The sequence below is a fragment of the Podarcis vaucheri genome, assembly GCF_965113315.1.
Source record: "Podarcis vaucheri genome assembly, chromosome: 3".
Classification (NCBI taxonomy): Eukaryota; Metazoa; Chordata; class Lepidosauria; order Squamata; family Lacertidae; genus Podarcis; species Podarcis vaucheri.
In genome coordinates this window covers 22,083,642-22,111,479 of record NC_138761.1, presented here as the reverse complement: position 1 = coordinate 22,111,479, position 27,838 = coordinate 22,083,642, and the positions used below count along the sequence as shown (strand labels likewise).

The 27,838-nt window shown below is 43.3% G+C and overlaps 1 long non-coding RNA gene across 1 annotated transcript in view; it reads right to left on the bottom strand.

The window, feature by feature from the left end:
• Positions 1–244: 244 nt before the first annotated feature.
• Positions 245–27,838, bottom strand: part of LOC309529741 — an 81,698-nt gene continuing 54,104 nt past the window's right edge. The window contains exon 4 of the long non-coding RNA XR_014218398.1: positions 245–333. This is a non-coding gene — a long non-coding RNA (uncharacterized lncRNA). The remainder of the gene's footprint in view (positions 334–27,838) is intronic.

Here is a 27,838-nt window from a genome sequence, read left to right as displayed (position 1 = left end):
TTGATATTCTTAGAAGACTTGTTAGCAGCACGTACAGTTTTTAAAAAATAACAAATACTAAGTGTAGAAAAAACAACACCAGAAAACTATAACCAAGTTCCCCCCTGCCACCCCTTTGCTACGATATGAATATCTAGTGAAAAATAAGAATGGTTGTGAAACAGATTTTCAAGATATTGTAAAGTTCTGTTACTTTCTGTGGAGCCCAAGAGAGGACTCAACTATTTCAGTAACCTGTACTAACCCCTTTCTGCTTGTGGTTTTTGTTTCCTGTTGGATCTCTCATATTTTTTCTTCCTTTCTTTCCACCAGCATTTGGGTATTACTGTTTTCCTAATAAAGGAAGCAGAAGACTTGAATTACAGAGTGTACGGTATTTTAACCGAAAAAGAGGAAGGGAAGCATGTAAAAAAGAAATGGAAAGAGAAGGAAACTATTGTATACTTTCAAACGAAAGGAAGAAAAAAGTGACAAATGTTACCGAGTAGAAAAATTGGCAAAAAGCATCTAAAACTCAGCTTTTCTGTGGAAGAAATCATTCCACTAATTGACTTAAGTTTCACCTTAATCACAGCCAATGTGTGTGCTCAGGCATGAAGAACTATGGATTGGAGTTAGCAATGAAATATTTCAAGTAATACAACAGAGCAGGGGAAATGAACTCTCTTCAAAATGTATAGTCTTTTTGGAGGATCTTATTTTGTGACATATGGGTTATGTTAGCACTTCATGTTTCTGGCTCAAATACAAACTTGAAAATCAATGTCCCAGAAATTTTCTCTTCTCACACCTTACTTTCCCCCCCTTTTTTCTTTTTAAGGCACACACAGAAATGTAGTCCATTTCTTGCTTTTTCACCCCCTGCTTGCCATAATTGTATTGCGATGATGGCAATTCTCTGGGCAGGGAAAGATTAGCCATCACAAACTTGCTTGTAGATTCCACCATGATTCAGTGGGGTCTGTGTGCAGTTGCTGGTTCAGGGGTAAACAGGGAGCTTGGCTTGACAGGGGGTGTTCTGTTCTTTGCACTGTCAGGCAAACTTCTGTGTATACTGTGGAGATAAAAGGACCCCTGGACAGTTAAATCCAGTCAAAGGCGACTATGCGGTTGCGGCACTCATCTCGCTTTCAGGCCTAGGGAGCTGGCATTTGTCCACAGACAGCTTTCCAGGTCATGTGGCTAGCATGACTTAACCGCTTCTGGCACAACGGAACACCGTGACAGAAACCAGAGCAGCACACAGAAACGCCATTTACCTTCCCGTCGCAGTGGTACCTATTTATCTACTTGCACTGGTGTGCTTTCAAACTGCTAGGTTGGCAGGAGCTGGGACTGAGCAATGGGAGCTCACCCGGTCGCAGGGATTCAAACCACCGACCTTCCGATTGGCAAGCCCAAGAGGCTCAGTGGTTTAGAGATAAAGATAAAGAGTGGTTGTGGAGATAAAGTACTTTGCTGGACCAGAGGAAAGATACGTCCAGCCCAGCATCTTTGGTCAGATATAAATCATAAACTCCCCCCCCCCACTGTTGTTCCACAGCAACTGTTCAGCGGCACAGATACATTCCTCTTTCAACAAATAAATATTTTCCCAGTCAGTATCTGTCTTGGATTTGAATTGAATTTATATGGTTATAGTCAAATATGCAGGAATGAAAGATAAACAGAATGAACCATGGAAGGAGAAGGAGGGAAGTCGCTGGATATCTAACAGTATGTAAAATGTTTATTTTTAGATGTATAATTTCATAAAATTTGTTGTAAAAAAATTAATTGAATTTATATATGCGTTGTTGTTTTGAGCTGTTTTCATAGTCATTATTGTTTTTATATATGCAGTTGTTTTAACTGTTTATATTTTTTTATTTGTAACTGTTTTACATATATTATTATTTTGTAAATCTCTTTGGGATGCCTCATGGGAAATGATTCATAAATAACGCAGCATTAGGTGTGCATCAAATAAATAACAAAACAGAGGCAAGCTGCTGTAATTTTTCAGAATTCATCTACTCAGAAGGGGCAACTATGCCTGCAAATTTCATCCAGTCATGCCAAAGAACAGAAAACAACTATAGCTCTTGGCTGATTTTTCCATTACAATCAATGGGGCAGACATAAATCACTGGAGTTTTAGAAGCTGTTTTCTGATTTTAATCCAAAGTGAAGTGAGTATTTCTGAAAGTGGGCCAAGTCAAATCAATCTGATTGCTGAAATAGAAGTGAAATCAAAATCTTGCTTGTTTAAATGCATGTTTAAATCTCACTGAGTTAAATGGCTTTCTCCCAAGTGGATATATCTTACTAGATGCCATCTTATTCAGAGGTCCATTCCACACAAAACAGGAACCAGGCTTCTGTCATGGCACCTACCCTTTGCAATTCTCTCTCATTAAATATTTGACAGGCACTGTCTCTGCTGCCTTCCCAGCACCTATTGAAAAACTTTCTCTTCCAACAAGCCTTTTCAGTAAAGATCTTTCCCGGTCTGTACTGGAATTGATTCTTTAAGTCTGATTTTAGATATGTTTGCATCCATTCTGTCTCCAAGCATGGGGAGGGATTCATAGCTGAGTTCAGAGCAGACGTGTTGCAGACAAATCATCCCAGTTTCAATCCTTGGCACCTCTACAGGTGATGGGAAACACTTCTGTCTGAGATGCAGGAAAGTAAGACAATTGTCTAACTCCCAGTTAGACAATTCTGGGATAGGTAGACAGATGGGCTGACTGATATTAAGCAGCTTCCTATGGACACTGATCCTCCAGAGACATCTCTCATTCATGAATCTGTCAAATCCTGTAAATGCATGTAATGAAGAGAAAAGGCCAGGTGCTTCCTTCTTGCTTGCTTGCTTGACCTTTTATCAAAAGATCCCAGCATTTAACAACAACAGCAGCAACAACAACAACAACAACAACAACAACACACAATAAAAATGAAATAAATAAACAATATTTATAATAATAAATTACAAATTTATAAATTATAAAATTACTATTATTATTTGTTTTATTTAAGAAAATAATAATAATAATAATAATAATAATAATAATAATAATAATAATAATAAATTTTATTTATATCCCGCCCTCCCCAGCCAAAGCCGGGCTCAGGGCGGCTAACAACAATCAAATAATCAGTCAAATAATCACACAATCTAAAATATTTCATTATAAAATTAATTAAATCAAATTGATGGCAACCAATTATGCAGAATTATGTGCAGGTTGCCAGAGGAGGGAGTCAGGCTGCGCCCTGACCAAAGGCCTGGCGGAACAACTCTGTCTTGCAGGCCCTGCGGAAAGATGTCAGGTCCCGCAGGGCCCTAGTCTCTTTTGACAGAGCATTCCACCAGTTTGGAGCTGCAGCCGAGAAGGCCCTGGCTCTAGTTGAGGCCAGCCTAACCTCTCTGAGGCCTGGGACCTTGAGGATGTTATTATTTGCAGACCGTAGGTTTCTCTGTGGGGCATACCAGGAGAGGTGGTCCCGTAGGTACGAGGGTCCTAGGCCGTATAGGGCTTTAAAGGTTAAAACCAGCACCTTAAACCTGATCCTGTACTCCACCGGGAGCCAGTGCAGCTGGTATAATACCGGATGAATGTGCTCTCGCAGCGAAGACCCCATAAGGAGTCTCGCCGCGGCATTCTGCACCCGCTGGAGTTTCTGGGTCAGTCTCAAGGGCAGCCCCACGTAGAGCGAGTTACAATAATCCAGTCTGGAGGTGACCGTCGCATGGATCACAGTGGCTAGGTCAGGACGAGAGAGATAAGGGGCCAACTGCTTAGCTTGGCGGAGATGAAAAAATGCCGCCTTTGTTATAGCTGTAATCTGCGACTCCATAGAGAGGGAGGTATCGAAGATTACACCCAAACTCTTAACGGATGGTGCTGGCACTAATTGCACCCCCGCAAGAGATGGGAGTTGCCCCCCTGATCCCATATCTTCCCGCCCCAGCCAGAGGACCTCTGTCTTCGAAGGATTTAACTTCAACCGGCTCCCACGTAACCATCCAGCCACAGCTTCCAGACATCTGGTCAGTGTGTCTGGGGCCGAGTCAGGATGGCCATCCATCAACAGATAGAGTTGGGTGTCATCAGCATACTGATGGCAACCCAGCCCAAAACTCCGGACAAGCTGGGCGAGGGGGCGCATAAAGATGTTAAAAAGCATCGGGGAGAGAATTGCACCCTGAGGCACTCCACACACCAAGGAGTGGCGTGATGACAATTCCCCCCCAAGCGCCACCCTCTGTCCCCGACCAGAGAGAAACGAGCGCAGCCATTGAAGGACTGTGCCCTGGATCCCCACGTCGGCAAGGCGGTGGTCCAGGAGTTCGTGATCGACCATGTCAAAGGCTGCTGACAGATCTAGAAGAATCAGCAGCCCTGACCCGCCTCGATCCAGCTGCCTGCGGAGATCATCTGTTAGGGCGACCAGAGCCGTCTCGGTCCCATGACCAGCGCGGAAGCCGGACTGGAATGGGTCCAGAGCAGATGTTTCATCCAGAAACCTACCAAGCTGTTCAGCAACCGCTCTCTCAATCACCTTACCCAGGAATGGAAGATTCGAGACCGGGCGGTAATTGGATAGATCTGAGGGATCTAATGATGTTTTCTTTAAGAGCGGACGCACCACCGCCTCCTTCAGTTCCCCTGGGAATATCCCGGTGCCAAGGGACAAATTGATGATATCCCCCAGGGGGCCCCGCACCTCGTCTGGACACGCTCTAATCAGCCATGACGGGCACGGGTCAAGAGGACAGGTGGTGGGCTTTCCAGCTTGGAGGAATCTGTCCACATCAGCTGGAGATATCCGGTCAAAGTGGTCCAATACTGGACCCGAGGACAGTCGAGGGGCCTCCAGTTCCTTTAATAAACTTATTATTATTATTATTATTATTATTATTATTATTATTATTATTATTTGTACCCCGCCCATCTAACTGGGTTTCGCCAGCCACTCTAGGCGGCTTCCAGCATATATAAAAACATAGTAAAACATTAAACATTTAAAAACTTCCCAATACAGGGCTGCCTTCAGATGTTTCTTAAATGTTATATAATTACTCATCTCCTTAACATCTGGTGGGAGGGCATTCCACAGGGTGGGTACCACTACCGAGAAGGTATTATTATTATTATTAAAACTAAATAATAATAGAAACATAATACAATAATATATTGAGTTTTCTCTCCATATATATTGAGTTCTATGCACATTCTGGATCCCCATGAAGCTTTGGATGATGGCCATGGGCTTGATATAGAATGGCTTGGAGCACTCTCAACAGAAATGGAAAGAAACCACTCAACAGTATTTAGAGATTATAGATACATTTATTCCATACCAAGAATAAGGTGGGATAGCAGGGGTGGGAGGAGAGGTAATAAAACATGGTCAGCCTCAGCACTTTGGCTTCCACCATTGGAAACAATAAAATGAGCTCTGATAGCAAATTTACAACACCACTAAAACTGTCTATCCATCTCCACTTGTTGCTTGTGTTGGACTAAAGTACAGAGACAATCTTTGCCTTGGCAGGAAGAGTGAAAACAACTGTTAAAACAGCTTGCCTTGGTGGTAGGTAGGATAAGGAAGACCAGGTCCTCTGCCTGATGTCCTGGAGGGCTACTGCCGGTCAGAGTAGAAAGCCTAAGCCCTAGATGACTTAGCACCAATAGCCTGCTCATGAATGTCCTGGAGACATCTAGCTGGTCATTGTTGGAAAGTGATTATATGAACTGTTGGCATGAACCAACAGGACTCTTCTTCTGATCGTATGACTCAGAATCCAAATACTTGTCAGCACGTAGTCAAGTAAGTGCACCATGGGAAAAGCACCTCAATATTGGATAGGCATAATTAAAAAGTACAATAAGCAGACAAGATACTTGTCATGTTTTGAACTCCACTCATGTTCAGGGTCCACCAGGACCCCTAGACCTTTTTCACATGTGCTGTTGGTAAGCCAGGTGTCCACCATCCTATTTTTGTGTATCTGCTTCTTCCTGCCTAAGTGCAGAACCTTACATTTGTCCCTATTGAAAATCATTTTGTTAGCTTGTGCCCAGTTCTACAATCTGTTAAGGTCATTATGAATTCGATTCTGTCTTCTGCAGCATTAGCTACACAGAGAGAGAAAGAGAGTTTGGTGTCATTTGCAAATTTAATTCCTTAATCAAAGTAATTTATAAAGACGTTGAACAACAGGTCCAGGACAGAACCCTGTGGCACCCCACTTGTCACTTTTTCCCAGGATGACGAGGAACCATTAATGAATGCTCTTTGGGTTTGGTCAGTCAACCAGCTACAAATCCACCTAACAGTTACCTCATGCCCAACTACCCTCATTTGTTCCTTTCCTGTATGCTGAATCCCAGGAGAACATGATCATGTCCTCCCAAGTTTCCAAGCACTTTCACCTTACCAGTCAGTTCCTCCCTATTGGTAAGGACAGGTGATCTCCATCTTGGTTCTTCCACCTTCTGGGAAATGAATTTGTCAGCGAGACAATGGAGGAGTTTGTCAGACCTTACACTCTTGGCAGAGTTTAAGTCCCAACAGATATCGGGGAAGTGGAAGTCCCCCATGATTACTATTTCTCTCCATTTTTAATGTTTAGTAATCTGCTCTAGTAAGGCATCATCAAAGTCTTCAGTCTGGCTTGGCGGTCTATAGCAGACACCCACGGTAAGGTCACTGTTGTTTCTCTCTTCTGCAATTTTTACCCATATACTCTCAATCTGCTTTTCATGCTCCAAGTCATGGATTTCTTCACAAGTGTACATATCATTCATATACAATGCTACTCCTCCTCCCTTCTTGTTTGGTCTATTCCTTTTGAACAGGTTATACCCCTCAATTCCTACATTACAGTCATGAGTTTCATCCCACCAGGTTTCAGTAATGCCTACCAGGTCATATTTGCAACCCTGTATTAAAAGTTCATCTTGTTTGTTTCCCATACTCTGTGCATTTGTGTAGAGACAACTGAAACCATGGAGGCATTTGCAAAATGAGGGTTCTCATGCACCACGTGACATAAGTCCCCTCTTGCGCATGCAAGGTCTGGCATGGAAAAAGGAACAGTGATGACATTTATTTCCCACAGCGAAATATTTGACACTGCCAATTTCCACTGGAGCCCGAGAGCTGAGAGAAGGACAGTTAAAACTATTAAAATATCACTACCTCTCGCCTTGGGGTTTGCTTTCCAAAGCAGGTCAGTATCTTGGCCATTCTCCTGGAGCAAACCATGAAATCCTTTAAAGTGAATCACTTCCCACTTCCTCTCTAGTCACACAAGACTTTCGTTCTTCATGACAAAGAATGTCAGAATCTTGAGAATGCAGAAAACAACTGGAGCCACATGGTCCTCTAAAAATACCATGCCCTTCTGGGCTGGCACTGACCAAAGGGTCAAACAGGTTACTGGCTGATTTCTCTCGCTCTCATCTGCTCAGCCTCTCACATGTCTCTCTGCACTAAATAGCAACTAATTCCTTGAATAACTGTTCAACGGATGATGATTTCACATAGATGCAATTAAGAGAGGAAATAATGTACTGATAATAAAGAAAAAATGTAAATCACAATACTGGAACATAGGACTGCGAACATACTGGGAATGTGGGGCTTGTGAGAGCAAACCTTTGTTTGAGACTCTGTCCTATCATATGATGCCCAAAATCTTCCTGACACAAAGCATGTGGAAGGCAATAAGGCATCCCTCCTGGCCACAACTCACTTCCATAAAGTAGCATGCTCAACTGGTAGACCTTCATCTTGGTATTGGATATTAGTATAATATTCTCCCGTACCTTTTTGGAGAGGCAAGCCATTACCACAGCTGCCTTGCCAATACACTTGTCCAGCTCAGCATTGATGGAGAGGTTGCTGGTTATGGTGGAACCTAGGTAGACAAAATTATCTACCACCTCAAGAGTGTGTTCACCAATCCTGCTGCATGGAGTGCTGGTGACATCCTGACCCTGGGATGTTGGTCTTCACCAAGAGGTACTACAACACTCCAGGGACTGATAATGAGACGTTTTGGTATGCAGGCCACAGGAGGTACCTGACAATGCTGACTCTGATGACAAACCTGTGCATAGGACAGTAAAGAACTAGCTCACAGGCCTGGAGCCTGTGTCCACTCTGCAAGAGATTGCTGGGAGTGGAGGAAACTAGGACTCAAAGGAGCTTGATTTTAAGCTAGGGCCAGGGCTCTTGCTTTACATATAAGGGCTGGGAAGAACCTCAGTGAAGGCCTTCAGGGATGAGACCAGAAGCTCTGGTGCTGAAACCCCAAGGGAGCAGAAAAGACTGTTCATGTATGCGACGACAGCCGCACAGATGTTGTTAACCCAGAGTTGGAAAGAAGACAAAGTCCCTACCAGAGAAGAAGGGCAGATTAAGTTGATGGACTATGCCGAAACGGCAAAGATGACCGAAAGGATCAGAAACCAGGAAGACCAAAACTTTAATAAGGAATGGGGGGAGTTTGTGGTTTACCTTGGAGACCAATGTAAACAGTTAAAGTCGTTAGCGGGATTGCAATAACACTTGTAATGCAATGAGAACTATGGAGGTAATGGAGATGTAAAATATTGGGTTATTATAAAAGATGCAGTAGATAAGGCTCAACAATGGGACCCACGGAGTGGGAGGGGGAAGTCCAAAGATTTGTGAGAATTTTGTATTTTTTGATGTGTTGTGGTATGATTGTAAATTCGAATATGAAAAACCAAACAATAATAAAAATGGGGGGGGGAGCTCTGAGACTGAAGTAACCATTTACTCCCTCACACCATGATCATAGCTGTCAACTCTTCCCTTTTCTTGTGAGGAATCCTATTCGGAATAAGGGAATTTCCCTTTTAAAAAAGGGAAACGTTGACAGCTATGACCATGATCCTTCTCTCTGCTTGCCATCCATCTCAGGCTGGAGAGGGTCCCTGAAACCTTCAAAATACAGAACATTAGCTGATGGGGATGAATGCATATTTTTTATAAAATGTTTCGGTGATGGAAGACGTGAAATGTGGCAGGTAGTCCTGATAACAAAGACGAAGCAGCCTGCGCCAGAACAGACACTCCGGAAAAGAGAAAGAAGGCGAAGGGAAAGCTCTGTGACTAAGATGAGTCTCCCTTTTCAGCTGGGCAAGGCACAAAAGGTTGCCAACAAAAATGTTCGGGTTTGACAAGGCTTGGCAAAAAGAAAAGAAAAAGAAAGGCCGAGGCATAAATCTGTGTTTCTGTGAATTATAAGGCCTTCCCGAAGAAGTGACAAACCCCACCCCTCCCCTTAAGGGGAAAAAAAAGGTATGGAAAAGCATGCGTGGCCCACAGAAAATTATTCCTTCTGGCCGGACCTGCCAAGAGAAAGGAAACATGGGGTGGGGGTGGGGGGAGAATGCACGAGAGATTTGCCAGTGCCAGACACACCATTTCATGTAATAAGCACACCTCATAAAACGTTGAAAAAAATTAATGATTGTAATATACTGTATGTATATTATAAATAGTGACTCGTTTTGAAAGCAGCAATGGTGAAATACTGCCTGAGGGACCGAAAGGTTATGGAGCTTGTGATAAAACACCCAAAGCCAAAAGACATTAATAAAATAAAACAGTAATAAGTTACTGCTTCACACTCAGGAGGGGGTTTTCATCTTCAAAACCGTTGACTAATGCTGACTTTAGCTAATAGTCCAGTTATATGGTTACCAAGCTGAGGGGATCTTTCAGCCTTTTCATGTTCCACACATAACAGTGGGAGGAGAAGCAGCAGAGGCTTGCACATTAGGATGAATGGGGCACTGTCACAGCAACCTCAGTTTCTCCTCAACCCACCTGCCTGCCTCCTTACAGCCAGTCCAGTGTGTGGCTTCAGCTGCCATCTTCCTCCACCTTTGTTTCAGTGTTTCCCCTGTAGGACTCAGCAGGGAAGACAGGGACACAATGATACTTAATTGGTTACACCTGTCATTTTTTTAAAAAAACCCCACAATATACAAATATACAGTACGTAGTGCTGGCACACACACCCCACCACCAATGTTTAAAGTGTGGCACTCACTGTAACCCATCCAGCGAAAGGCTGGGATGGATGGAACCCAAGCCGGATGGATAAGATTGCCGGAAGAAATATCAACAACCTCAGATATGCAGATGACACAACCTTGATGGCAGAAAGTGAGAAGGAATTAAAGAACCTTTTAATGAGGGTGAAAGAGGAGAGCACAAAATATGGTCTGAAGCTGAACATCAAAAAAAACGAAGATCATGGCCACTGGGCCAATTACCTCCTGGCAAATAGAAGGGGAAGAAATAGAGGCAGTGAGAGATTTTACTTTCTTGGGCTCCATGATCACTGCAGATGGTGACAGCAGTCACGAAATTAAAAGATGCCTGCTTCTTGGGAGAAAAGTGATGACAAACCTAGACAGCATCTTAAAAAGCAGAGACATCACCTTGCCAACAAAGGTCCATATAGTTAAAGCCATGGTTTTCCCAGTAGTGATGTATGGAAGTGAGAGCTGGACCATAAAGAAGGCTGATCGCCGAAGAATTGATGCTTTTGAATTATGGTGCTGGAGGAGACTCTTGAGAGTCCCATGGACTGCAAGAAGATCAAACCTATCCATTCTGAAGGAAATCAGCCCTGAGTGATCACTGGAAGGACAGATCGTGAAGCTGAGGCTCCAATACTTTGGCCACCTCATGAGAAGAGAAGACTCCCTGGAAAAGACTCAGATGTTGGGAAAGATTGAGGGCTCAAGGAGAAGGGGACGACAGAGGATGAGATGGTTGGATAGTGTTCTCGAAGCTACCAGCATGAGTTTGACAAAACTGCGAGAGGCAGTGGAAGACAGAAGTGCCTGGCATGCCCTGGTCCATGGGGTCACGAAGAGTCAGACACGACTAAATGACTAAACAACAACAACAACAACTCACTGTAACAACGTCATGGTGAGTAGCAGCACACACACACACACACACACACACACACATATATATATATACATGAGCACTGCATAAAACCATATTTAAGCATGCGTGAAATCTGCAGACAATGAATGAGATATGTGTGATAGATGTATTGACACATGTGCGTGACAGACAGGATACTCACCCAATATAAATGTGGAGAAAATGCAGGGAATATAGCACCGATGCGAACATTTTGACACAAAACAATGGGCCTGGTTCTCCCCCAGTAAACTTGTCAATTTAAATTTCAGATGATTAATTAGTGTGGTAGAGGACACAGTTGTCCACCTCCGCCTGACAAGGCTGCTTTTATTCTAGTTCATTACTGTAAAATAAAGCATTTAAGATGGTCTTTCTAACACTGTGTGCAATAGATTTTGTTCATTAAATGGTAATTAATAGTTATGCATCCTTTCATACTCCAAATAAGGATCTAAATGGAGGTTTGGGTATTATACAAATATATTTAAAGTTAATTTTCTGATGGCTCAGTTAAAAGCAGATAATTAATCAACGAAGCAGTTTTCTCATCAGCCTACATTTAAAAACAACAACAGCCCAACACACAGAAATCCACATGGAATAAATTAAATATACCTTGGGAGGGAAAAGGACAGCAACATAAGAAATCCAAAATCTCAGGTTGCTTCCCCTCCCTTTTTTTTACTCTAAACAAACCCAACAAGCTTCTAAAGTTACAAAAAAGTGTCCCAATATGAATGAAAAGATTAAGCACGTCATTTGAAACTGGCCATATGTGTTATTATTTATGATTAGTCAAAATTTTACGTTTTGCTTACAAATCTCTTTTCTTTCCTTTCCTTTTTTTCATGTCCCTTCTAATTTCCTGAGATTAAAAGGCGGTCTTTGGAGTATATGGCTGTTTGTAATTAAATAATCCAACAGGCTACCCATGATGAACACAAAGACTACATTGTTTGTGGCTTCCCAAAGATTTTAAAAATGTGGGTTGCTGTCAGCGTAAATCCAGTTGGAGTGGTTTTTCAATCAGGTGTATGCCTGTTTGCTATTTTTATAATAATCTCAGATATACACTTTATCTATATTTTTGTTGGTTTGTTTATTAAAATATTTGTGTCTTGTCTTACAAGACAAATGTCATTGCACAAATACAAGCCATATCTAATGCTATGACAATGAGCAGAAGCACTGAAGTTAGTGTACACAAATAATTTAGGTTCTTTTATTTCAGTGGGTCTACTCTGAGGAAGACTTACATACACACAATCATATCCCTTTGACTTCAGGATGTTAAATTTGGTTTTAAATGCCTCATGCTGTTCCTTCTGCCATCATCCTGCGGACTGGCTCAAAAGTGCTCCAAACTATGAATTGCAAGGCAGTAATTTAGATCCCAGGAAAGAAAATTCATCTGTTTGAAGCTCTCCTGCTTTGTATTGCTCTTTTTCAACACATTTGTTCAAAGCTGATTAGAACTTCAGACACGCTTCATTTTCAGTCCATAATGTCATCAGAGGCGTAGGAAGGTCAGGTGGTACCTGGTGCGGAAAATTTCTTGTCACCCCCCCCTTAATTTTTTTATTTTTATTTTGCCTGCAAAAATGGTTTTACGTTATTTCATATTTTCTTCCAAAGGAATGTGGATTCCGTGCCTCTGATAACAAGTAGGCGACTATGGACAGATACTTAAATCTACAGGATGGATTGTGTTATTATATTTATATTTATTGTTTATTTATTTAATAAAATTTATTTTTAAAAACCTGCAATGTGGTTTACCAGGGGGGAAAAAACCAAACAAAAAAAAAAAAACCACCCCACAGCAGTAAAATCAAGAAAAATCGGCTGCCTGCAGGGGGCGGGGCGAAGGCAAGGCCTAATCTACTCGGCCTAGTCTCATTTTCTTCACATAAGCCAACTTTCCAGGACCCAGGAAGCCCAGCGGAGGGTAGGGCAGTAGGGTGGTTCATAAAAAAACTTTTTTAAAAAAACTCCTGCTCCAAAGGTCTTTTCTTACTAAACTAGAGATTATATAGCTATATCTGAAAATTCGTGCACATCAGTTAATATCTTGACCCTGCTCCACTGAATTGAAATTTCAGCCTTCACGATATAGCAAAACGGCCAAGTAAACAGTTTTTTTTGTGGAGGACGGTCAAGATATTAACTGATATGCATGAAATTTCATATATAGCTATATAATCCCTAGTGTAGTAAGAGAAATCCTTTGGAGCAGGCATTTAAAAAAAAAAAGTTTTTTATGAACCACCCTAGTAGGGCAGTAATTGTTCCTTGATAATTTGTCACCTCCCTCCATGATGGCACCTGGGGAGGACTGCCCCCCCTTTCCTACGCCCCTGAATGTCACAGAATCACAGAGTTGGAAGGAACTGTGAGGGTCATCTATTCCTTGCCCTGCGATGCAGGAATCTTTCGCCCAATGTTTTGCTCGAATCCACAACCTTGAGATTAAGAGTCTTCATGCTGTACCAACTGAGCTATGCCAATATAAAATAACCCTGGATTCTGAATTTTCTGGGTGTTGGTGTTGTTGTTCCAGTGGAAAACTCCCAAAACTTTGGATGACCTATCAGTGATATTCCTGGAGTGTATTTTTCATCCCTTGATGTTGGCAAAGTAAAGGTAAAGGGACCCCTGACCATTAGGTCCAGTCGTGACTGACTCTGGGGTTGCATAGCTCATCTCGCTTTATTGGCAGAGGTAGCTGGCGTTCAGCTTCCGGGTCATGTGGCCAGCATGTCTAAGCCGCTTCTGGCAAACCAGAGCAGCGCACAGAAATGCGTTTACCTTCCCCCCAGAGTGGTTCCTATTTATCTACTTGCACTTTGACGTACTTTCGAACTGCTAGGAGCAGGGACCGAGCAACGGGAGCTCACCCCGTCGTGGGGATTCGAACCGCCAACCTTCTGATCGGCAAGTCCTAGGTTCTGTGGTTTAACCCACAGCACCACCCACATAAACTGCACTCTAACAGACTGTGTGTGTGAAATGCCCCACCTAACCACTTCCACTGCTTATTTAATGTGTCTCCTAGTTGGTTATATGGGAAGGCACACATTGTGCTCTGCAAATGGGTTATGTACTCACAGCAGACCAACTGAAATCAATGGACATGACAACCTTAAGTTCACTCAGCCCTGTATACCTGAAGGAGCGTCTCCATCCACATTGTCCAGCCCGGACACTGTGGTCCAGCTCCCAGGGCCTTCTGGCATTTCCCTCACTGCAAGAAGTGAAGTTACAGGGAACCAGGTCTTCTCGGTAATGGCACCCTTCCTTTGGAATGCCCTCCCATCACAAGTTAAGGAGATAAGTAACTACAAACTTTTAGAAGACATTTGAAGGCAGCCCTGTATAGGGAAGTTTTTAGTGTTTGATGTTTTTATTGTGTTCTTATATCTGCTGGAAGCCACTCAGAGTTGCTGGGGGAACCTAGTCAGATGGTTGGGGTCCATTCTTCTTCTTCTTCTTCTTCTTCTTCTTCTTCTTCTTCTTCTTCTTCTCCTCCTCCTCCTCCTCCTCCTCCTCCTCCGTCTCTGTGGGAGGGACAGGCAGGGCCATAGATGAGATCTCCCAGCACTGTTATTGCTGAAACCAGGACAGTGCAGAGGCAAGGTAGGGTGGGCTTCTTGAGGAACAGCCTGTTTGACACCACCCCAACCTCATTGCCATGCTGCTCCACCTCTGCACAGTATAGTGACACTTCACATGGAGACCATTTATGCTAGCAACCAGCTCCTCAGCTGGTCTACTCTGAGCATGACATGGCTAACTCAAGTTCAGTTATTTCAGTGGGTATATTCTGAAGCATGACTTAGCTGAATAGAGGGGTGGAATTTGTCCCCATACATCATCATCATCATCATCATTATTTTAATCAAAAGCCACACCCACACCAGACATTTAAAGCACACAACATCCCCCCAAGAAACCCGGGAACTGTAGTTTGTTGAGGCTGCTGGCCAGGGCTAAACTACAGTTCCCAGCATTCTTTGGAGGAAGTGATGTGATTTAAATTTGCACTGCATATGCTTTAAATGTCTGGTGTGGATCTGGCCTAAGAGTAGCAGTTCCCAGCATAGCGCCACACTTTTAAAAGAAGCCAGCACTTGGCAGAGTTTTCTTTTCCACTGAGCTGCCATTTCCTTATTTATTATTTATCGTTTGTCCATTTATTTTTATTTCTTATATCCCACCCTTTCTCTCACGAGAGCCCAGGGCGGCTAACAATACAAACACACAAGTAAAACAAACTTTAAACCACAATACAAACGATGATACCTGATACGTAATATAATACAATCTCGCTGCATTTTTTTAAAATAAAAAACCAGTGACCTACAACAAACAGAAATCCACTTGGGATCAACCCAATTCATAAACAGGATACTGGACTGAACTTTTCTTCAGAGGCTTCATTAACCCCATAAATTGCCATGGGCTGCAGGAATGTTTGCATAATTATAATCAGCCATACTTTTACCTCTGCTGTGCTGCTTTCTGTAGCTGAAGATTGTGAACAGAATCCTTTTATTAGAGATGCACAGTGACCAGAAACTTGCAGAGCAACGAAGCCATGCATGTGTGGGTTAGTGACTCAAGCATGCAGCTGAAATCCCATAGGTGGTTGCGGCCCAACCCTCAATTTGCAGTTCCTGCTGCTGTCAAACTGCCTGAGCCATTATCCCAGATCAACAGGTGCATTCAGACCCAGCTTCTGCCTGAACTTATGCACATGCTGCTTACGGCTCCACACTGCCGAGTGTGCCCAAAGTTTTTAAAACCAGCTTCTATAAGCACAGGAATTTTCCAGTAGAGGTAAGAGCCAGCCGGATCAGGCCAATGACCTACCTTGTCAAGCATCCTCTTCTCACAGTGGCCTTCACATTTGCAGTTTTTCATCCTCACCTAAGCCTACCTGTGAAGTAGGAATGAGGGGAAACATAGAGATACCTGTATAGTTGTCAGTTTGCATTTCTTGGTGCAGAAAGTATTGATCTGATGTGTAGAGATCTTTCCTATTCTAATTAATCCAAGAGGGTTCTGGAAGCTTCTCTGTGTGAAAGAAACAAGCAGAAGGTTCATGATGCTTGGGTTATTCCTTCAGAGAAGCTGAGTACAGCTGGCTTAAACTGGTTCTGTTGTCTCTTCTGTCAAGGTCATGCTGACTATAATCGTAAGGCCAGAAGGAGCCTTGGTTTCACTTTCTCTTTCTATCTCTCTTCCTTCTGGTGTGGTGTTCTGTACATAGTACGGTATACTTAGTGTTAAGGTTTAGACTTCTTATAAGTTATTGTAAGTTGTAGTCTGTTGCAACTGGATTTGTTATGGACAGTGTCAATCCTGAATGTATTGGATTTGTGACCATTATGCTCATTTGCCTTCAGTAGCAGTAAAGCTCTGCTGGATGAAATATTAATTGCCTCTGGTCTTTTTTGTGTGAATCGTGCAACGCGTTTAAATTTTTACCCTAACTTTACATTGGCATCTGCTCTGGATCAATTCTGAGGACAGTGGAACCTCTACTCTCGTACAGAATCCGTTTCAGAAGTCCATTCGTGAGTCAATCCAGGTCGCTGGGAGAAGTGCTGTTCTGTGCGTGTGCATTCAGCGGATGCACCATTCTGCGCATGTGAAGATGGCAGCAGCTGCTTCTGCGCATGTGCAGTCGGCAGAAGCCACTTCTGTGTGTGCGCGAATTGTGGCAAACCCAGTATTTACTTCCAGGTTTGCCACGGTCGTGAGTCGGATTGTTTGCGAGTAGGGGCAGTGGTAAGTCAAGGTTGTACTGTAGAATTCAATGACAATAGTATATTTAAGTTTTCCCCTACAGGACAAATAGGGAATTCGGGGAAGTCAATGGAAAAATGGCATAAGAAGGCAGGGTGAAGGCCCTCTTCTTAGTAATAGGTGAATTTGTCATTTGTAGGTTTTCTGTTTCTCCTTTTTTCAGCCTTAGATGAGGTTCACCACAATATATGAAGATATATGAAGATACATTTGCAATTCTTTTTTTAAAAAGTCTACATGAAAAGTTGTATGCATTTTCGCATACATTTCTTTTAACATGCACATTTTCCCCTAGTAAATGCAATTTCCTCCTAACTAAATTAATTTTATCCTTTATTTTCACTAAGATATGTAATTTTCCCTGTGCCTTTCTCACTAGCAGATGCGTGTCTTTGCACACATTCCTTTTAGAGAAGTGGGTTGCAAAATTCAGAGAAGTGCAAATTTTGAAGTTAAATGAATTTTGGTTTGAGAAAGTGCAAATCTAGCAATTTCATATTAAAACACAAACTGAGCTAATTTCTCTCCTTCCCCAATACTGTGGACCCTATCAGATTGCCCCACCATCACCACCCATGCTGCATCTAGTCGTACCCTTGGTGCGAAAACACTGTCAGGCAACAAAAACTACAATATCCTATTTAACGCACCACTGCTGGACAAATAGATTGCCTTGAAGTCTCAGCAGTCAGTTATTACATTTTCAAGTATGTCGCTTGACAGAGGTGGTGGCAGAGGCAATGGTTGCTCTGTTGGACAAAGAGTATTATTACTTGACCATTTTTCGATGAAATGTCTTGATTTTGGTAAGCTGTGTGGATGTGTTTCCTTCCCTCTTTTTATGGCTTTTGGAAAGAACGCCGCTGAAGAACCCTGTACGATGCAGCTGTTTGTAAGTCAACCCTCTAGTGGCCAGAAGATTAAATAAAGTTTACAGAGCCCGATGAAAGCCAATGTATTTCGGCAAGTTCTTATCTGTCTAGCAATAAAAAAGTGCTTGTGTCGAAATGTAGTGCTACCTATAGAATTGTGTGTGTGAGCGTGAGCGCACACTCAGGGTGGCGACGGCAGAATGCCGTCCTGTCGAGCTTCCCAATCATGAAAGTAACATAAACAGAACAGGCGGGGCAACGCGCCTCTTGATGACTTGAAGTGGTTTCGTAAATGAAGTCCAAATATGTAATAGCTCCTCTCGGTTTTCGACAAGAAGATTTATTCAAAAACAAATTTGGCTAAGGAGGGGAGGGTGGGGGGAGGGAAGAAGAGAGAGCGACAGATTTCTGAAAGCTGAATTATTGCCAAGACCAGAACAGGCAGCTTCCATAGAGACAGCTGCAACTTTTCAGGGTGTAAAGTCAGCAAATTTCCACAGTCCTTGCTGCCAGAGACCACAAAATGGTTTCAAACAACGGCTCACTTCATGATTTTTTTAAAGATTTTTTTTTTTTTTTGCTTTCGTTCTCTCTCTCTCTTTTTAAAGTGTCCTTGCTTTGCTGAGTGGGCAGTGTGCATTAAGCTCACAGATTAATGAAAATGTTTCACTGGCACAAGGTTTTTTATATATATATATTTTTGATTGCCTTGGTGCAAAATTGCTTGCAGATTGGAAAACAGCATGTTTCATTTCAAACTCATTCCGCTCCCATACATTAGCACTTGTCAATGTGGCCATTAAGCTCAGTCAGTGCAGAAATTTAATTACAAAACCATTTATTTTATTGAAAGAAAAATAAACCTCAGCTACCTCAAAATGCATTAGGTGGGTTCAAGACTTGTTCGGCTGATAACACCCAAGGGTAGAGAGGCTGCAGCAGAAATAATGCGCCTTTCATGTAGGGTAGGGACTCGATATTAGAAACAGCTGTCTATAAGTCACTCTTTATTTAAGTTCTATTATGAATTAAAGAACAACTGAGTTAATGAAGGGACTTTCTATAGCTGAAGTTACTCAGCTGCGATATTCATTCCGTGTGTGTGTGTTTCTTTGGGGATAAAAAAGGAGATTCGGATTTTAAATGCCAAGTAAGCAAACAGAATACTTTTCTGCTTGGGGATAGCCTCCAACTCGCAATGGGGGAGAAATTCAGTTCAGATTACATTTAAAGGCAACCCTACCTAATTCGCGTTTCCGAAACAATAAGCAAACCAGAGTGCAGCTGTCCTTCAAATTTTGCACTTGTCCGAATTTTGCAGTGTGGTTCTCCAGTTAGTTAATGTGTTAAAAAAATAATAATGCATATAATGCATACAGGAATGTGGGTTTGGAGAAATTAGCACTAAAATGCTGATGCATTTTCAGGAGGGCTTAAAAAAAATAAAATCAGAAACTGATGCAGAGACCTAAACTTAAGACTGAAAAAATTTGAAGCCAAAATGGACAGAATCAGCCATCTGTACCTCTAAGCATCCCAACCATTTAAACTCCATTCTTTACCTCCATTCCTTTGATACTTGAAGAATATAAAATCTCTGGTAAGGAAGAAAGTAATAATAATTTGCTAAACATATCAAAAAGGAGGAGGAGGAGGAGGAAGAGGAGGAGGAAGAGGAGGAGGAGGAGGAGGAGGAAGAAGGAGGAGGAGGAGGAGGAGGAGGAGGAGGAGGAGGAGGAGGAGGAGATAAAAGCTGACTCTTATTTCTGTCTCTACTAAACTACCATGCATTATAGGTGACTGGTAACGCTGAAAGATCTCTGACTATATGATAGATTTGGATCAAGCAACACTGTTGTCAAGGTACAAACTGCCTTGTCTTGCTATTAATGAGCTGCCAATAACATGTTCGTTTGACTGTTCCCCTTGAAGAAGCTGACAAAGAGGTTTGGACTGATTTGTCAATTTAAAATACAACCCCCACCGCCATGGTCTGAGCTCTCTGCTTGGGAGGAAGGGGTGTAGCTCAGGGGTACATCATCTGCCTTGCATCCAGAAAGTCCCAGGCTCAATTCTTGGCATCTCTGGGTAGGGGTGGAAAAGATTCCCTTCCTGAAACCCTGAAGAACTGCTGCAGTCAGCGTAGACAATACTGAGTTAGATCAGTTGAGCAAATTCTAAAGCTATCTCTCTTGTACAACTGAAAAGAATCATGATGGTGTGTAAGTTTTGGAGTTGGCAGCATCTTTGTGGATTTTATTTTTTATAAAAAGCTCTTCTACACTCTGCTGATCTTCCCACAAGTTGGTGTAACATAGTAGTTAAGAGGTGAACAAGATAATACAGGCGTACCTTGTTTTGCAACTGGGATCCGTTCCAGAGCCCTGGCTGCTAGCCGAAAAGGACTCAGGGCAAAGCGCTGTGTCTGTGCACATGCGCGGAGCAGTGTGTGCTTTTGCACATGCGCAAAGCGCAATTTAGTGCTTCTGCACATGTGCAAGCAGCAAACCTGAAAGTAACCTGTTCTGGTACTTCCGGGTTTGCCGCAGACATTTGCCGGAATGGACGCTAGACGAGGCGGATGTTCGCGGAGGTATTACTGTATGTGAAAAGAGTGGCTGGATTTCCAGTATCTGGTGACCGTCACAGTACTTTTTAACTACAAATCCTGCCTCTTTCATAACACTAGAAGCCGTGGGCATCCAATGGAGTTGACAGTTGGAAGGTTCAGGGCTGATAAAGGAAAGTACTTTTTCACTCAGGGCATAGTTAAACTATAGGATTCACTCTCAGGGAACACAGTGGAGGAGTGCGGCTTTGGGTGTGAAGTCAAAGCACTGGAGAGTTACAGCGCCTGTAGAGTGCTGTAGATACCGATATGGGAGAGATATGTTTTGTTGCAGGTGGGGCAGATGGAAGTTATGCTGCTGCAGATGCACCACAGTGTTTCTTCTTTCTGTGCTCCTCCCAGCAGTCATCCCTCTCCTCTGGCCACTGCTGTGGATGCACGACTTGACTGCCTGTCTCCAGACACCATTGAAGATTCCCACACAGCAGGGTTGATGTTGCCAGCCTTCAATGTCTTGTTTGCATTTCAAAATATTCATAAAAAATATACCAGCTCTGATGGCACAAGATCAGCTGATCGCTACATGTATAAGCAAACCACTTGCCGCTTTTTCTTGTGACTAAGGGCCTCAAAACCTGGAAGTGGCTTGGGCCTCTCTGAGAGGATATCACGAATTCACTTAATCTTGCTAACTTGCCCTGGAGGAAGACCTCCTTCATCTGTGCCTAGGGCTGATGGGAGTTGTAGTCCAACAAGACCTGGAAGGAATTAGATTGGAAGGCTTTCCATTATATGTTTTCAGAAGTAAAGCCATAAGAAGAAGAGGAGGAGGAGGAGGAGGAGGAGGAGTTTGGATTTGATATCCCGCTTTATCACTACCCAAAGGGGTCTCAAAGCAGCTAACAATCTCCTTTCCCTTTCTCCCCCACAACAAACACTCTGTAAGGTGAGTGGGGCTGAGAGACTTCAGAGAAGTGTTACTAGCCCAAGGTCACCCAGCAGCTGCATGTGGAGGAGCAAGGAAGCGAACCCGGTTCACCAGATTATGAGTCTACCACTCCTAACCACTACACCACACTGGCTCTCAAGCTCACAAGTTCCTGATGCAACAACAAAACTGGCACCCTTTCCTGCACCAGAAGCCTTCAGCCTATAATAATTCCGCAGTGCAGTCTGAATGGAAAGAATGATTTGTTCACTTTTGTCTGGCCGCAGAAAGCCACAAAGAAGGAAAAGCGCAATTAAGTTTACTCTTCTATGACGCCAGTTCCATCTCCAAGAAGAAATCGTTTATTAAAGCGCATGCAGGACAATGACCACAGCAGCAAGGGAGCCACTTCCCCTTTTGGCTGGGGAGGAACCATGCAATTGGCTCAAGCATAATGGCCAATTTGGGCTGGTAGGGCCAAAGACAAACTGTAGACGGAGCCAGGTCAATGACATGCAGAGCCACCACCTGATTGGTTGTAAGTAAAGAGGCAGAGAAAGGGACACAGGTGGCGCTGTGGGTTAAACCACAGAGCCTAGGACTTGCCAATCAGAAGGTCGGCGGTTCGAATCCCTGCGATGGGGTGAGCTCCTGTTGCTCGGTCCCTGCTCCTGCCAACCTAGCAGTTCAAAAGGACAAAGTGCAAGTAGATAAATAGGTATCGCTCTGGCGGGAAGGTAAACGGCGTTTCCGTGCGCTGCTCTGGTTTGCCAGAAGCGGCTTAGTCATGCTGGCCACATGACCCGGAAGCTGTACGCCGGCTCCCTCGGCCAATAAAGCGAGATGAGTGCCGCAACCCCAGAGTCAGCCATGACTGGACCTAATGGTCAGGGGTCCCTTTACCTTTAAGGAGGCAGAGAAGTGGTGGTTGGCTCAGAGCAGAATGTCCCATTTGTCCTAATAGCCCAACCTCCACTGCTTATGACTCTTGCCATCCAATTGTCATTAGAATGATAGGGGAAGAAGCCATGACTGAGCAACTGCCACACAGTTGTCTGATGTCTCATTTTGTTCTTAAATCCTTCATGCACGAGCACAAAATTATGCTATTCAACACTCATCCCACCTTAGAATCATAGAATTGAGACCTCACCCACCTGCCTCTTGGAGGCGGGGCTGGCCCAAGCCATTATGCTGCCTGAGGCAAATGACAAGATGGCGCCCACCTCCATTCCATGTACGGAGGCTGGCTAGACCGGCAGTAGAATGTGGCCACATCTGCACCATACCTTTAAAGCACGGTCATATTTGTAAGTGTCTGTTGCTGCTTTTTATGCTACTAGAAGAGGAACAAACCGAGAGTTGCCGTTAAGCTGTTGGAAAGTTTTTAGAGCTGGCCATTTGTGCCGATAATCCAAGCACACATGGTGGAGGCAAGACCCCAAAAACAGTAAAAGAAAGTACAAACATTCTTGAATTGGGTCACCGAGGTGAGATTGAGATCCAACGGAGAAAGGGGGGGAAGCTTGTAAAAATGCAAGCAGGACGAGCCCCAAAGAGAACTAATGCACTGAGAGCCAGGAGGGATTGTCATGAAAGCTTGGGCAATATACTGCTTGTTGGAGACCCTCTAGAAGATCACGTCTCACTTAATAAAATGGCATGCCAGCGTCGTGTGTTCCCCTCTTATCCCAGCCTCTACACCGGCAGAACTGACTGTCTCCTTTTAAGGGTTTTGCAGGCGTTTGCCAATTACAAGGACAGAGCTCCATCCAACCAGTGATAAGCACTTTTAAGTTCTCTTGGCTTCGGTGGAAGAGGTAAGTGGATGCTCAGCTGGGAGTCATACTGTTTTTCTCGCCATCAAACTCCTGGATTTCAAGATTCATAAGATTTGCCTATATCATATCATGCATGTTTATAAGATATGTGTGTTTTGATGTAACCTTGCTACACATGGTTCATGCATGTATGCTCCAGATGTATGCTACATATGAAACATGGTTGTATGTGGGTATTGGCTCTACGTAATATTGTCAAGTACAGTAATTATTGGGTTGTAAGTCATGTAAAGTGTTCATTGACAAAATAAAATCCAGTATCTGCCGGAAACTAAACTGAGAGTGTTACAAACAATGCAAAGCAACTCTCTGAACAATGTGTAATAGTGGGTTTAATAAATGTTTAAAATAATGCAATAAATGTTTTGTTTAAGTTAGGACTATGGATGTTGTCAGGCACACACCCTCTGTGGAAGCTTCTTGTACATAGGGGCCTATTGATGGGTGAGGAAGCAACTTCCACTAATACAATGCATACCATTGTATTCACTAATATATGCATTTAAATACACACTTCACTATTGTATATGTATTTTTGTACACATTAACTGGCTGGAGAACTGCGCTGAAAAAATTGGAAAAACGCAAATTTCAAAAGAGGGCTGTGTCTCAGTTTGCATATTGTTTCAGAAGGTTAGGATTAGCTAGGGTTGCCTTTAAATGTGAACCAAATCAATTTTCTTCTCCAACCCTAGGAATTAAATGTCTCCTTCTTCTGCCCTCCTTAAAGGTGGTGGCAGCAGAGGAAAGTACCAGGTGTTTGAGTGTTCTTCCCGATGCAGTAGGTATTGCTGCTGCCACTCCTGGGGGCAGATGTTTATGTTCTCTCCACATTTCTTCACCAAAAAGCCAAATACCTTTGAGCACAATAACATAGGAAGCGACCAGTGCTATTTTTCTAGAAAAAGAGGTGCCAGAACTCACCATGAACGCCTCCCTTGTTCTCTTGTAATGGCAATGGCGCCCACTTGAGAGGTGCTGGAACTGGGTTCCAGTGAGCTCTGGCTGAAAAAAGCCCTGGAAGTGACCTCATACTGAGCTAGTCAGATCACAGGCCCATCTAGAACAACATTGCCAACACTGACTGACAACAGCTATTCAGGATTTGACACAGGGGATTCTCCTAATCCTTTCTGGAGATGCTCAGGATTAGGCCAAGGACTTTCTGCATGCAAAGCAGATGTTCTACCTCTAACCTACACATTCAAAGTGCTTGTGGTACAACAGCTATCCATTGTTATCTACTTTTGAAGACTTAGCTTTGAGCAGAGCACTATCACAGCATAGCAACCTGGCAGCTGTCAGTCCCACGAATTCTCTTACAGGCTCTGTAGCACAACCAAGCAAGTGCCTGCATATTAGAACATGGCAGCCTGACGGCTGTCACTTGTGGAAGATGTCAGTTCCCCAGCCTGTTCCAGGTCTTCAGCTGACTTTGGCAAGGCAGCGTAACCCTCTGAAGTGTCATGGCTGTCCGTTGAGAAAGCTGGACAGACTGAAAATTCTTCAGGGCACGCCTGCAGCTAATGCCACATGTAGATAATAGCCAGGTTTGTTCCACCACATGAGAACTGAATGACAAACCCAAAATACTGCATTTCGGACTTCAGGCCAGAGGTGCAAGGCAGTTTTCATGGTGAGTGAAAGTTATTAACACAGGAAGGTCTGCTGTAGTAATGAAACAACAGAGCAAGCTGCTTTATGGTAATGAGATGTGGGCAACTTACACTTGCTAGGAGCAATGTCTCAACACCTTCCACAAGCATTGCATCAAGAAGATTTTGAACATCACATGGCAGGACAGAATCAAAGATGTGCTCTCCCAAGCCTACATTCCCAGCATGTTCACACTTCTGTGTCAGCAATGTCTACACTGACTTGGTCATGAATGGAATGGAAGATGGCAAGATCCCCAGGGACATGCTCTATGAGAAGCTGGTTTCAGGCACTAGGCCCATTGGCAGACCAACTCTGGGTTACAAAGATGTCTGCAAACGTGACATGAAGACTGGCAACATCAACCCCGCTGTGTGGGAATCCCTTGCAGACGACCACAGTGCCAAAAGACAGCCAGTCAGGTGGCGCATCCACAGCAGTGACCAGTGGAAGGAGCACAGAAAGAATAAATGCCATGGAACACCTGCGTCAGCACAACCAGAAGCCTTCATCGGCCCCAGCTGCAACAAACATGTCTCTCCCATATCGGTCTCAACAGCCACAGCAGGCGCTCTAACTCTACGGCAGTTTGACTTCACCCCCAATGGCTCACTCCTCCATTGTCTCTTGAGACAGATGAATGCCAACTAGACAAAAACCTAAACAGCAGACCAAGATCTGCACAGAATAAAATGCCTAGATAAATAAAAATGTGTTTTGCCGGGTACGAACCACATTGTAATATTGGTGCCAGGCCAAACTGAAAACCTGGGGAGTGCTCAGATAAAGCAAAAAAGGCAATCTAAATAGTATTATTTTATTTGTCCAAAGTGCTTCTGACCATGGGCTCTATTGATCACTTTCCTTAACAGCATGGATGCTCTTCAGACGTTGCTGGACTCCCACCATCCATGATCATTAGACATTAGAAGAATTTTGTGAGACTATTTGTACACAGCTCTATTAAAGACCTAGTAGATCATGCATCCCAACTCTACAGCTTGCAAGGCACTTTGAGTTTGAAACCTTTGGCTGGACTCTGCAAGTTCTGACAAATTCACACCCTCTTGGCCACCGTGGCACCAGAATTTAACGTAAAACCTCAAGAAACATTTTGCAATATGAGCTTAGCTGCATCTGGAAAACACTTCAGACAGTATACATACAGACACACACATATACAGTATTAAGTGCAAACACATTCCCATAACACATGAGCTAGGGACAAGTGGAGAAAATCCTTACTGACAAGAGCTTTAAAGCTCAGCTGTTTGTCATCCCGAAAGGTTGTTGTTGTTGCAAAATTTACTGCCAGATACTTTTGAAGGGCTTAACAAGATCGCAAAGCCATTGACTATCAAGCAGACCTAAGTTGCAGAGAAAGTTTGGGACTTGATACATTGAAAAGTGACAACACCATCAGGTCTAATCCTTACCTTGGAGTAAAGCCCACTGAACTCAATAGGACTTACATCTGCCTAATCTATGTTTGCACTATTTATCTCTAAAACCACAAGAGTGAATGAAAATAGATCTTCAATTGGCTTCAGGAGGACTAAGGCCCGTAATCCCATACCTGCTCACCTGGTTCTTATAGCTTAATGGCCCTTACATCAGAGCGGGCATGTACAGGTATAGGAGTACACAACTAACACAACAATCCAAACTGGGACAGAGATCAGCAGGGCAGGGCAGAATGGAGCAGTGGAACCACCATTGCATCTGAAGTCTATTAGTGGGTCAGGACCAAAGTTGGGGTGTTGTGGGGGGGTGTTGTGGGGGGAATCCATGGGGCTTAGGATCCAGTGTTTCAAAAGCTGCTGGGGTCTCCTCTGGAATGCCTTGTTTTGAGGCTGTTCTCTACCGCTGGTGAGATAACTGTCGGTGGACGCTGACCACCTGCCTGGGTGACATTTAGGACATCCATCATGGAACAGCCATCTCTCCACCAGCAGAGGCCAACAGAGAGCAACCTACACACCAAGAGCCAGTGTGGTGTAGTGGTTAAGAGTGGTGGACTCGTAATCTGGTGAACTGGGTTCGATTCCCCGCTCCTCCACATGCAGCTGCTGGGTGACCTTGGGCTAGTCACACTTCTCTGAAGTATCTCAGCCTCACTCACCTCACAGAGTGTTTGTTGTGAGGGAGGAAGGGAAAGGAGAATGTTAGCCGCTTTGAAACTCCTTCGGGTAGTGATAAAGCGGGATATCAAATCCAACTCTTCTTCTTCTTCATCATCATCATCAATCATCAACATACATTAGGATTTTGCATTTAGCTTGAATCCAGCCCCAATGTTTTATTCTAAATATGCTGTTGTTTTACTGTGAACCTTTGGATTCCCAATGATACATGTCTCCTGTAAATGAAGGGTGCCATTTTGGCTAAATAAAGATCTACCCTGGGATAATTCACCATCAATATAAGGAATGATTGACAATTAGTAGGGACAGCTAATGCAGTGCCCTCCCAATGTTGTTGGTCTATGAGGTCTAATCCCTATACTGCCAGCAGGGATTTATGAGGGCTGTAGTGCAACAACATATGGATGGTACAAGATTGGCTGCCCCTGCTATTTAGGATTGGCAGTGAACACAGTAAAGGCATTTCCCAACCAGCCCCATTATATTACAAACATTACATCTGCCTTTGCTCTGAACCACTTAGAGGTTATCCTCTCAGTGCAGTAACTAAGGGGTAAAATATATCCAAGTTCAGAATATTTTGATTTTCTTTCATTTGTGGGATCAGCTTAGAAATGCAACGTGTTAAAAGGCCATATATTCAAAATCATGGCTGAGCTAATATTGGTTTCTACCCCTGGAAAAAGGAAACATATAAAACCTAAATCATCTTCCCACCACATGAGTCAGAAATAAATCCTGCCTTTAAAAATAGAAGCCAGAATAAAGTGAGCTTTGTTTGAGAGTTTTCATTTTTGGTCTGGGAGGCATTGTTGTCAAGTTATAAAATATACTGAAGTTAAAATGAGAAGTGATTAATATGTGCATTGGAAATAACAGTTTATTTCTCCTGAACAGCTGCCTGGCAAGTTGACACTTTCATTTTTATTTTAACTATTCTGAGTGGCTGTCTATATTCATTAGTTCTCCTTGTTAAATTACTATAATATCAAATAACTATGTTGATAAAGAACAACTCTTTGCCGTAATGAATA